This window comes from Miscanthus floridulus, chromosome 14, assembly GCF_019320115.1.
Source record: "Miscanthus floridulus cultivar M001 chromosome 14, ASM1932011v1, whole genome shotgun sequence".
NCBI classification, from domain to species: Eukaryota; Viridiplantae; Streptophyta; class Magnoliopsida; order Poales; family Poaceae; genus Miscanthus; species Miscanthus floridulus.
In genome coordinates, this window is record NC_089593.1 from 95,485,876 (window position 1) to 95,496,688 (window position 10,813).

A 10,813-nucleotide genomic window follows, 5' to 3' on the forward strand; every position below is an offset into this window, starting at 1 on the left:
GAGACTGCCCAGCCAAAGAGGAAACGAGGGGGGATTAGAAAGCCAAACCAATATCACGACAAGGCATGCTATGTGATAACGGAGGTCAGACCAGATGGGTAGATCCTTGAGCCATGTACATACATGGTGAAATTCCGTAATCACATCGGGTTTGTAGTTAGAGATAAGTTGAACCCAGCTATCCGTAGCTGTAATCTTGTACATATGAGCCAAAAGGTAGACCTATGGGAGAAGCTGAAGCAGAACTTCAGGTTTCCGGAGGGAACGCACGAGTTGGTACAATAAAATGCTTTTAAGATAATGGGGCAGAGCTTCCGACGTTGGCGGTCGGATCTGAACAAGAACTTTATCCAACAGAAGTTAACACCTTTTCACGAGTATGGCAACATAACTCTTAGTCAATGGGAGGAGCTCGTGGCTAAGAAGACTTCAGAGGCATCATTGGCCCTCAGTGCCCGTAATAGCGAGCAGGCGAAGAAGAACCAACACTACCCTCGTCTAGGCCCCGGTGGCTACATTGGCAAGCAAGAGGTCTTTAGGAAGATGGACGCAGAGGCCGAAGCTGCCGGGAATATGGAAGTGCCGAAGTTGAAGCCACGCCTCAAACAGTGGATATACGCGAGGAGTGTCGATTCATCCGGTAGTAGCCTCAAGTTTGCTAAGTCGGAGACCGGAGAGGTAGTATCAAAGATACTAAAACTTGCTGAAGACAAGGAGAAGGGCGCATTCAACCCTTCTAGAGAGAGGGATGAGCTTATCGTTGCCTTGGGAAACCCCGAGCACACAGGACGCACCAGGGGGCTAGGGTAGAGGATGTCCTGGAAGCACAGATTCATAGAGGAGAGGCACATGTATAAGAAACATGGCAGAGACCGAGAGTCTAATCTTGAGCGCCAAGTGAAGACTCTAGTTGAAAAGATGTTGGTGGAGAAAGGACTGTCTACGATGGAGCCACAAACACCAATGGGGCCACCTGGAGAACTGGCGGTAGTTGGCAGCCCTCCGGATGTTCCTAGTAGTCAAGGTTCCAATGCAACCGGAACCCCCGTCGATCGCATACGGGCGCCAACCAGTTGCAAATTGGTGGTTCCAATGGGCAGGCAAAACATGATCATTGAGGTGGCAACGGGCATGGCACATCCTCCAGGAGGCACATGGCACAATAGGGACATCCTGCAGGACTACACTCGGGTCGAGGTGCATACCGTGAAGCCCGAGTTCATGACTTGGAAGATAGAACACCCTACTCCCGAGGGGCTCGTGTTACTCGGAGACGTCATGAACCAGTTCATCCTCTGGCATAGACGGGACATTGTATTGACCGAGTCTTCACCAACTCCGACTGAAGTTCATCCTCTGGAGCAACTCGTCGAGGACGGGGAGGTATACTCACCGGCCCATGACCATGACCACCACATGCTAGAGACTTCTCCACCTCGTACCGAGCAAGGGCATGATGACATGCCACATCCTTCTCCACCTCATATCAAATATGGGCATGATGACATGCCACGTCCTTCTCCAGCTCGTACCGAGCAAAGGCATGATGAGATGCAACATCCTTCTCAACAAGCGCAGCCGATACATGAACAACAAGTGTCTCATGAACAACAATTGCCTCGTGAACAGCCGATACATGAAGAACAAGTGGCCCCTGGAGCAGGTGATGCACAAGTTGACAAGGACGTGCCCGAATGGGAAGCTCGAAACAAAATCCCAATCAAGATAAGGCCATCGTATGTGGGCATTAATGACGTCTCATCGGTGCACAAGTGGATGGCCCATGACCAGTTCAAGCCTAAGAACCAAGTAAAAGAATTCAGAGCACCAGCTTCTGAGGAGGGCACCACTGAAGAGGGCACCACTAGCAAACTGCACAAAGGGTTTAACAAGTATCCAGCTATTGATAACCTTAAATGATCAAATGATTGCCCAGATAAATATGAAAAAGGCAAGAACTTCCTACCAAACCGAGTCATACAGTGCTTGCCACGTGGAATGAGAAAGTTCCATGATTGGTACTTGCATGCTCAAATAACAGAACTAGAAATCTTACAAGCATGGATCCCTACCGGCACATTTGGAGCCCCAGGTGGGCAAATTGCCATTGAGTTTAAGAATATCTAGGCATGCTTCCACCTCGGACGAATGGAAATGAATCTGATTCGCATATGGTGCATATAAGTCCTTGCCCTCTCGATATGATATGAATGTAATCTTTTAATTTTGTTGTAACTAACCTGCGCCGTGATTTGTAGAATGCAAGCGGACTTTGTGAAAAAGAGGCCAGCTCTGAAACACGGGTATATAGACCCTTCACCTATAGCATCAACAAATTTTAATTACCCTAAAGAGTGGAAACTAGATTGCAAAGAACTAGGAGCTGGAAAGACACTTAAGAAGAAAGAGGACATTAGGAACAAGAAAATATTGGAAGAGTCCCTCAAGGTTGCGGCATACATTGCCCTATGTTTTAAAAATCTCCAACAACACGATAATATATGGATATCATACCACTTCAAGTAAGTTCGGCTGTATACTTAGCTTTGTTCAATATACTTGGTTTGATGCAAAAGAGTTTATGTGTTCCTTCTATGACTAAATTCATGCAGCGATCACTGGATTTGCATAGGCGTCTAGCTCTCACATAGCATGGCATGGGTCTTTGATTCAGCGGATTTCCCAGTCGAGACATACAAAGATTTCATAACGATTATCAAGACGTATACATATTGACAATCCTCATTTTAGCTACTATGTTTGTATACATACTTGTAAGGTTTAATGTGGGATACTAACAAGTTGCATTTGCTAAAACCATTAGAACAGGGCATTCAGGCACTATGTCCAGGAACATAAGGGGAGGCATCATCCAAATAGGAAGGAAAAGTTGTATGTCAAAACTCTGTGTGCGGTAAGTGTCATTTACTTTGGTACTCCATATATTACGTGTCTTTCAATAGCATTACTTAACATCTCCATATGCAAAACACACAGTGCCCCAAGCAGAAGCTTGGGAGTCTACATTGTGGATACTACACATGTATTATGATGAGTACCATCAGTGAAACCCCAATCTGGTAAGTTTGAACATCTTCGCTCGTAGTATAAAAAGTTCGCATATGTTGTGATATAGTAAACCTAAACTTGTTCTCTTGTAGTTGGAGAAAGATAAAGACATAAGAATGAACCCATACAAGGATGATGAGCTCTTAGAGATGGTCGACGGCCTTTGCAACTTCATAATGGACCAGATTGTGTATCATAAAGGCACTTACCATCATCTTCTTTTCGACTTAGGTAGTAATCCTCTGTACCAACACCTTCGGGAAACTGATAGGTTAGCCCTAGGCCGTTGATGACAATGTGGACTTGTGGTATGATTTGGATCAGACTTTGGAACGGTTTGGACTTTGTTTTGCATGTGGACTTGTGGATATCTTAATGGACTATGTTATAATGATGGACTTCATAATGGACTATGTTGTAATGATGGACTTTTGTGAATTATGATTAGTGATGATGGTCTTATGTTTGTGGATGTATATATGTATATTTGTGGCGGTCAGATTTAAATTTGAATTATATATATATATGTTAGATTTGAATTTGAATTATTTATTTTTTTGCTGGAAAATCCACTGTAGGGGCGGTTCTTGATTGAACCGCCCTTACAAATACACACAGCAGGGGCGGCTGGTGATACAGCCACCCTTACAGAAGTCCACTACAGGGGCGGTTGATATTACCAGCCGCCCATACAGAGAGAACTGCAGGAGCGGCTGAAAACACCAGCCGCCCTTATAGAGGGCACTGCAGGGGCAGTCAGGAAACCGCCCTTACAGAGGCACTCTCTGTAGGAACACCCTGGGAAGGGCGGCTGGCGCAGCCGCCCCTACAGAGTCTCTAGAGCCGCCCCTACCGTAACATTCTGTAGTAGTGACAGACAAGGATGCATGGCAGGTAACAAGAAGCTGGACCCATCTGCAGCGGAGGCTGCTAGCGCGCGTTGAATCTTGTTTGCTCATATGTAGTTAGTTAATCAAGTTGTAGAAAGCTAGCTAGAAGAAGCTAGTAGATCGATCATAAAACAGTTTGCATCGATCTGTTAGCGTTGTCAATCCTGGCGTTGTCAATGCATGTATGCGACTTCATATGTCAATTAACTAAGATTGTTGTATGCAATTGTGACACAGCATTGCAAAAAAATTAAAAAAATTCTAGTTGAATCCCAGAAACTGCAAGAACCAAGTAAAGAAAGCTGACACCCATGAAACCTAAGCCTAGTAACCAGTTCATGTACTATGCATAGATCTGTGAGACTTGTAGCCTTCATATGTTGTGTTCTGCATCAAGATGAAGTTTAGTAGCCTAGTAAATTTATCTAGCAGTAAACAGTTATCGTTCTCTAATGCAGACTTAGCAGCAGCGAAACCTAAGCCTAGTAACCACTGTCAACTTGTATGAAGGAGATGAATGGGTACACTGCAGTGATCAGACCACTGCAAGTGTGGCAATGTGAGTGATCAGACCACTGTCCATATATAATGCTTGCCTGTCTAGATCGAGAATGGGTACAGAAACATTGCTATATGTAGCTTTGCTATTGTTACAAATTTTTTTCAACTCATTTATCTATCTACTATTGAAGTACTCACATGGATGACTTAGACATGAGTGTTTGGGTTGTGCTAGACAGAACAGTATCCAATAATGCATGCTCTTATTTCATTAGTTTGTGAATTTGTGTTTCTTTTATGAGTTGATTTTTTTTGTTTTATGATTTATTTTTTTGTAGATGTCACCGTAGCGTTAGCATGGACAATATACTAGTTACAGAAATAAAATGCAAGTGTGGCCATGCTGTTATTAACAGATAGTTTGCTCTACTAAGAAGCATTAACTAGTATGTCCAATCCATTATTTCCAGTTATCAAGACAGAGACATTATTTCCAGGTTAATGTCAAGCTTCAAGCATCTTATCCAACATTAAAAGAACAAAACTAACTCATTTGATAGCATAAGAAGCTCAAGAACTATATCCCTTGTGATAGTTTCATAAGTAAATAATGATGAAAATGTAAACATGGGAGTAACTTAATTCATGAAGACAAAATAACTGTAACAGTTATGGAATTATTGAACAGAAAAAGGAGAGGACGTAGTACCTCCCCGATGCTAGAAGTGGCAAGCGGATGCAGGGGGTGTCGCTCGGGGAGGAAGAGACCGGGAGACGGGGGAGCGTGCCCGCCGGTCGCTTGGCTCCCAAATCAAATCCAGAACCCTTCCGATTCACAAGGGCTAGAGCTTGCGGGTGGCGATGGGAAAGGGCCAGACGATGGCGGGGGCAGCGGAGAGCTCCTTCTCTTGCGGGCGGTCAGAGGAGTTGGCCCGGGTAGCACCCTCTCGGTAGCCTCCAAACCCTGGTCGCCTCTGCAGAAGCGAGAGCATGGGGACGGCGATGTTGACGGCGGCCGGCCTCGCCATGCCCTGCAGGTTCTCGATGGAGCTGTTGAGCACGTCGACCGCGGACTAGTGTAGCGGGGAGGGGGGGAGACGTCACCTCGCCGCGCTCCCAAACCCTAGCCACCGTCGCAGCCTAGGGAACGGCGGTGGATGGGGTGGGGGCAGCGGTTGGGGTCAGGGAGACGGTGGAGGAGGCGGTGGAGGGGTCAGGGAGGGGCGGGGGAGGTGGAGGGGTCAGGGAGACGGTGGCGGCGGCGGCGGTGAATTTGGGCAGCCTGACAGCGTCACAGCACGATTTTGCCCAACACCAAGAGCCCAGCGACGGTCACGATTATATACCTCGGAGCCTTTGTAGGGGCGGCTGAGGTTATAAGCCGCCCCTACAGGGTCACTATAGGGGCGGCTGAGGTTATAAGCCACCCCTACAGTTGATTTTTTTTCAAAATTTTAAATCAAAATGAATTATTCATATGTAAATAATAAATAATGAATTACAAAATTTTATAATTATTTTTATAGATATATTTACATATATAATAACTAAAACAACTACGACAGTTTAAAATTCCAAAATTGAACCTTTAAAAATGGGGAAATTTTTTTATATTTTAAAAAATTAAAATAAAAAATACTAAAATAATTTTGAGACACCAAATGATCTCAAATGAAAATTTGATAAGCATCAAAGTTGTATAGGTCATGAAGATCTACAACTTTTATTTTGGTCATATTGTCATTTGACAAAATTTGAACCTTTCAAATTTGAAGTTTTAAAAAATGATAAGTTTGAACCAAAATTTGAGACCCAAATTGATTTCAACATAAAAAGTGATGAATACCAAAGTTGTTCAACTCATAAATATCTACAACTTTTATTTTAGCCATTTCTTCATTTAACAAATTCTTAGCACACATTGTTCACTAATCTTACACATATCTCATATAGTTTATAAAACCTTATGAGAGATGTGTCCCATCTATGAACAATGTCATTACCACTTTGTCATATGAAGAAATGACCAATACAAAAGTTGTAGATCTTGATGAGTTATTCAACTTTGGTATTTATCAGTTTTTCAGCTGAAATCATTTAGGGTACCAAAATCTTGTCTGAAGTTGTATTTTTTGGAAATTCAAAATTTAAATTGCTCAAACTTTTCATATGTATATATTGACAAAACCAACAAAATAAATTGATAGAGAATGATTTTAGAAAATTTTAGGAAAAAAACCATCAGATTTGGAGTTAGTATGAGGAAGAAAAACTAGTTACAAAGTTGACTCACAGATTAAAAAAAAAGAAATCATACTGTTCACTATAATCATGTAAGGATCATCTAGAACAGTGTGATTTCTCTTTTTAATCTGTGGGTAAACTTTGTAACTAGTTGTTCTTTCTCATACTAACTCCAAATGTGATGATTTGTTTTCCTAAAAATTTCTAAAATCATGCTTCAACATTTAAGTTTGATCAAACTTGGATGTGACAATGTTTTACATATTTTAAAATTTGAAATTTGAAATTTGACAAGTTCAAACCAATTTTTCAAACCCTAAATGATTTTAGATGTAAAAGTGATGAATACAAAAGTTGTTCAACTCATCAAGATCTACAACTTTTATTTTGGTTCTCTTGTCATTTGACTAAATTTGAACCTTTCAAATTTTGAAATTTGAAAAAATGATAAGTTCAAACCAAAATTTGAGACCCAAATTGATTTCAACATAAAAAGTGATGAATACCAAAGTTGTTCAACTCATGAATATCTATAACTTTTATTTTGGTAATTTCATAATTTGATAAATTCTTAGTATACATTGTTCACACAAACATACGTGAATGTGGTCTCAAACACACACACATAAATGTAGTTTCAAACACACATACATAAATATAGTCTCACATACATGAATATAGTCTCACACACACATACATGAATGTAGTCTCACACACATATATATAAATGTAGTCTCACACACACATACATGAATGTAGTCTTACGAACACTGACACACTTACATAAACTAGCTAGCCCACCGTGACAACTTTCCCCTTGACACCTTTTCGTTCCCATGGCAATATATCTTTGGGCAGGTTCTTTTCCACAGCCTTGATCTTCTTACAAAAGTCTATGAATAGCGGCATCTCATCGCACTTATTGTAAGCTTCAACATCGTCCACGCCATCAACTCCGATGACATGTTGTTTCCCGGAGGCCACTACGTGCTTTGTCTTCTTCTTTGGGGGAAGGTTACTTTGCAGGTCGGGCATATAGAAGACTTGCGCGACACGTTCAGCGAGCACCCAAGGGTCATCCTGGTACCCTACATTCTGGAGGTCGACGACTCTCTGTCCGATCTCATTGAATTGATGTTGCTTGATCCAGCGGCATCGAAACAGTGCCACCTTTATATCCCTTCTATAGTCAAGTTCCCATATATCTTCAATTATGCCAAAGTACAGGACCTTTCGCCCCACTCTGTCGAGAGCCTCTATTCGGACGCCGCTATTCTGATTCACAAATTTCCTGTCCTTTGTGTCGGTATAGTATGTGTATCCATTGATGTCATAAGCATTCCAAGACGTCACCTATTTCAATGGCCCGGCCGCCAACCGACTGATGGTAATAGAATCTATGGTTTCTCTAGGCTGTATGTTCTAGTCCTTCAACCATAATGTCAAGTGTTGCTTATGCTGTTTCATGACCCAATCATCTGAATGTCCATTCCTCTCGGCCATAATGATAGCCATGTGTTCATCAATGTACGGTTGCATCACTGCCATACTCTGCAAGACACTATAATACGTCCGACTCACCTCTCTGTAATCATTGTCGAGGAACACTTTCCTACCACTTGTACCCTTCCCAGCTAGCCTTCCCTTATGACGAGAATCGGGATTACCAATCCCTCTCTGTAGTTTTAGCCACTCTTGGCAGCACTCGACGTCTTCTTCGAAATTGTAACCCTCTATAATAGCCCTCTAGGTGTGTTCGGTTATGCACATATCAGCTTAGAACTAACATGAACCGCTCGTAGGACCACATTTCATGCAAGAAGCTAGGGCCCAACGCCTCGATCTGATGAACCAGGTGAATCATGAGATGTACCATTATATCAAAAAAAGCAGGAGGTAAACATATCTCTAGCTGGTTCTAGGTCTCCACCATGAATTCATGTAGGTCACTCAGCTCTTTCCTACGAATCGTCTTCTGTGAGATCTTCGAAAAGAAGTTGCACATGCGGGTGATGGCCATCTTTAGGAACTCTGGCTTTATAGCCCTAATTGCAATTGGTAGGAACACTGTCAGCATCACATGACAATCGTGAGCCTTGCAGTATGTTAATGATAGGTCCATCGACACTAGCTTCTTCGGGTTCGCCGAAAACCCAGTCGGCACTCTGACCCCCCTAAGGAAATTGCATATAGCTCTCCTCTCCTCTAGGGTTAGGTTGAAGCTAGCCGCGGAAAGACTGTACTTGCCATTATCCTGCTGTACCGGCCAAAGCTCCCACATCATGTTCAGCTACACCATCAAGGTAGCCATGAGACTCTCAAAGACATTCTTCTGCACGTGCATCGCATCAATGGTATGGGGGACCTCCAAGTCTAGCCAATAAGGCAGGTACTGAAAGAAGATCGATTGCTTCTTGAATGGTACGCCTTCGATGGGAGGTGTGCTTCTATCTCTGATCGTTCCATCCGGATTCTTCTTTCCATAGATGACGTGTATGTTTGGACCATTCTGAACATATGTTCTCCATTACGACGTCTCTCTGGAGGGGGTTCATCCTTCGGGATGTTGCCATAGTATCTTAGGTATAATTTGCTGCGGTACTTGTGACTTGTCTTTAAGAAGCGCCGGTTCCTTATGTAAACTATCTTTCTAGATCCATTTAGGAACACCCATTTAGTACCATCCAAACAGACTAAGCATTCAGTCTTGCCTTTGAACTATCCAGACAGGGCAAACAACACGGGGTAATCATTGGTAGTAACAAATATTATTGCTTTGCATATGAAGTCCTCCTGCCGGAATGCATCGTACATCAGCTCCCCATACCTCCATAGCCTCTCCATTTCTTGCATCAGAGGCTCCAAGAACACGTCTATATCAATGCCTGGTTGTTTGGGGCCGGAGATAAGAATGGTGAGGAGAAGGTACTTCCTCTTCTGACACAAATACATTGGGAGGTTGTACATGGTCAAGATGACTGGCCATGTGCTATGGTTGGTCATCCTCTCATTGAAGGGATTCATTCCATCGGTGCTCAAGCCGAACCGTACATTCCTTGGGCCATCACTGAATTCTGCTTTGTACTTGGCATCGAACGATTGCCACTGGCTACAATCGGCCGGGTGTGCGATCGTATCATCATCCACCTTGCGCTCATCATCCCACCATGTCATCAGTGCGGCTTCCTTAGGGTTTAGGAACATACGCCTCAAGCGGTCGGTCACTGGCAAGTACCACATAATCAGGGCAGGAATTCTTCTCTTATTTGCATCGTTGCCTAATGGAGTTTCCTCTGGGGGCTGAGATTCTTGCACCACCTTCTTCCCACCCTTCTTCCTCTTTCCTATGGAGGCTTCCACCCCACTTTGAAGGTCATTGTTCTTGTACCGACTAGCCCCACACCTACGACATGTATCTAAAGTCTCGAACGATGTGCCACGCCAAAAAAAGGATACAGTGGTTGGGGCATGCATGGATTTTTTTCAACCCCCAATGTGAGTGGACTTATAACCTTCTTCGCTTGGTATGTGTTGGCGGGAACTGTGTTCAGCCATGGGAGCAACCGTGACATGAGGCACAACAGATCATCGAAACTGCAGTCCGACCAACCGTACTTAGCCTTTAGGATGAGTAGCTCAAGCATAAAACGTAGCAGTGTGAAGTATGTCGGTCAGCCCTTCTCAGCATCATACACAGTCTTCTTCGATGCTTTTGTCACCCTCTCAAGATTTTCTAGACCTCTCTTGCTCTTTTCTAATATTTCTGGTCCAAAGGCCCCAAGCATTTCGTTCAAGTTGTCACCATCATCTGCATCCCCCTCACGTGCTTCGCCATCATTGCTGGCACCACCAGCATCATCACCACCTTGTTGATTGCCAAAGCCACCACCTTGTTGATTGCCATAGTCACGATCCATTTGTTGCTCAAGATCGTCTGTGAATCGGGACAAGTATGCTTGGGTTTCAGCTTCATCAGCTAGATCATCGTCGCTGTCATCAACAACCACTGTTTCACCATGATGAATCCACACTGTGTAGTTCGGAACAAATCCTCTCCTAATCAGATGTTCTTTGATGGTACTCACATCTCGAAATGCAATAAGGTTCTT

General features: G+C 43.3%; 1 pseudogene; it reads left to right on the top strand.

Annotated features, from left to right (window-relative positions):
- The first annotated feature begins 456 nt into the window (after positions 1-456).
- Positions 457-3,410, top strand: LOC136502590 (uncharacterized; annotated as a pseudogene).
- The last annotated feature ends 7,403 nt before the right edge of the window (positions 3,411-10,813 follow it).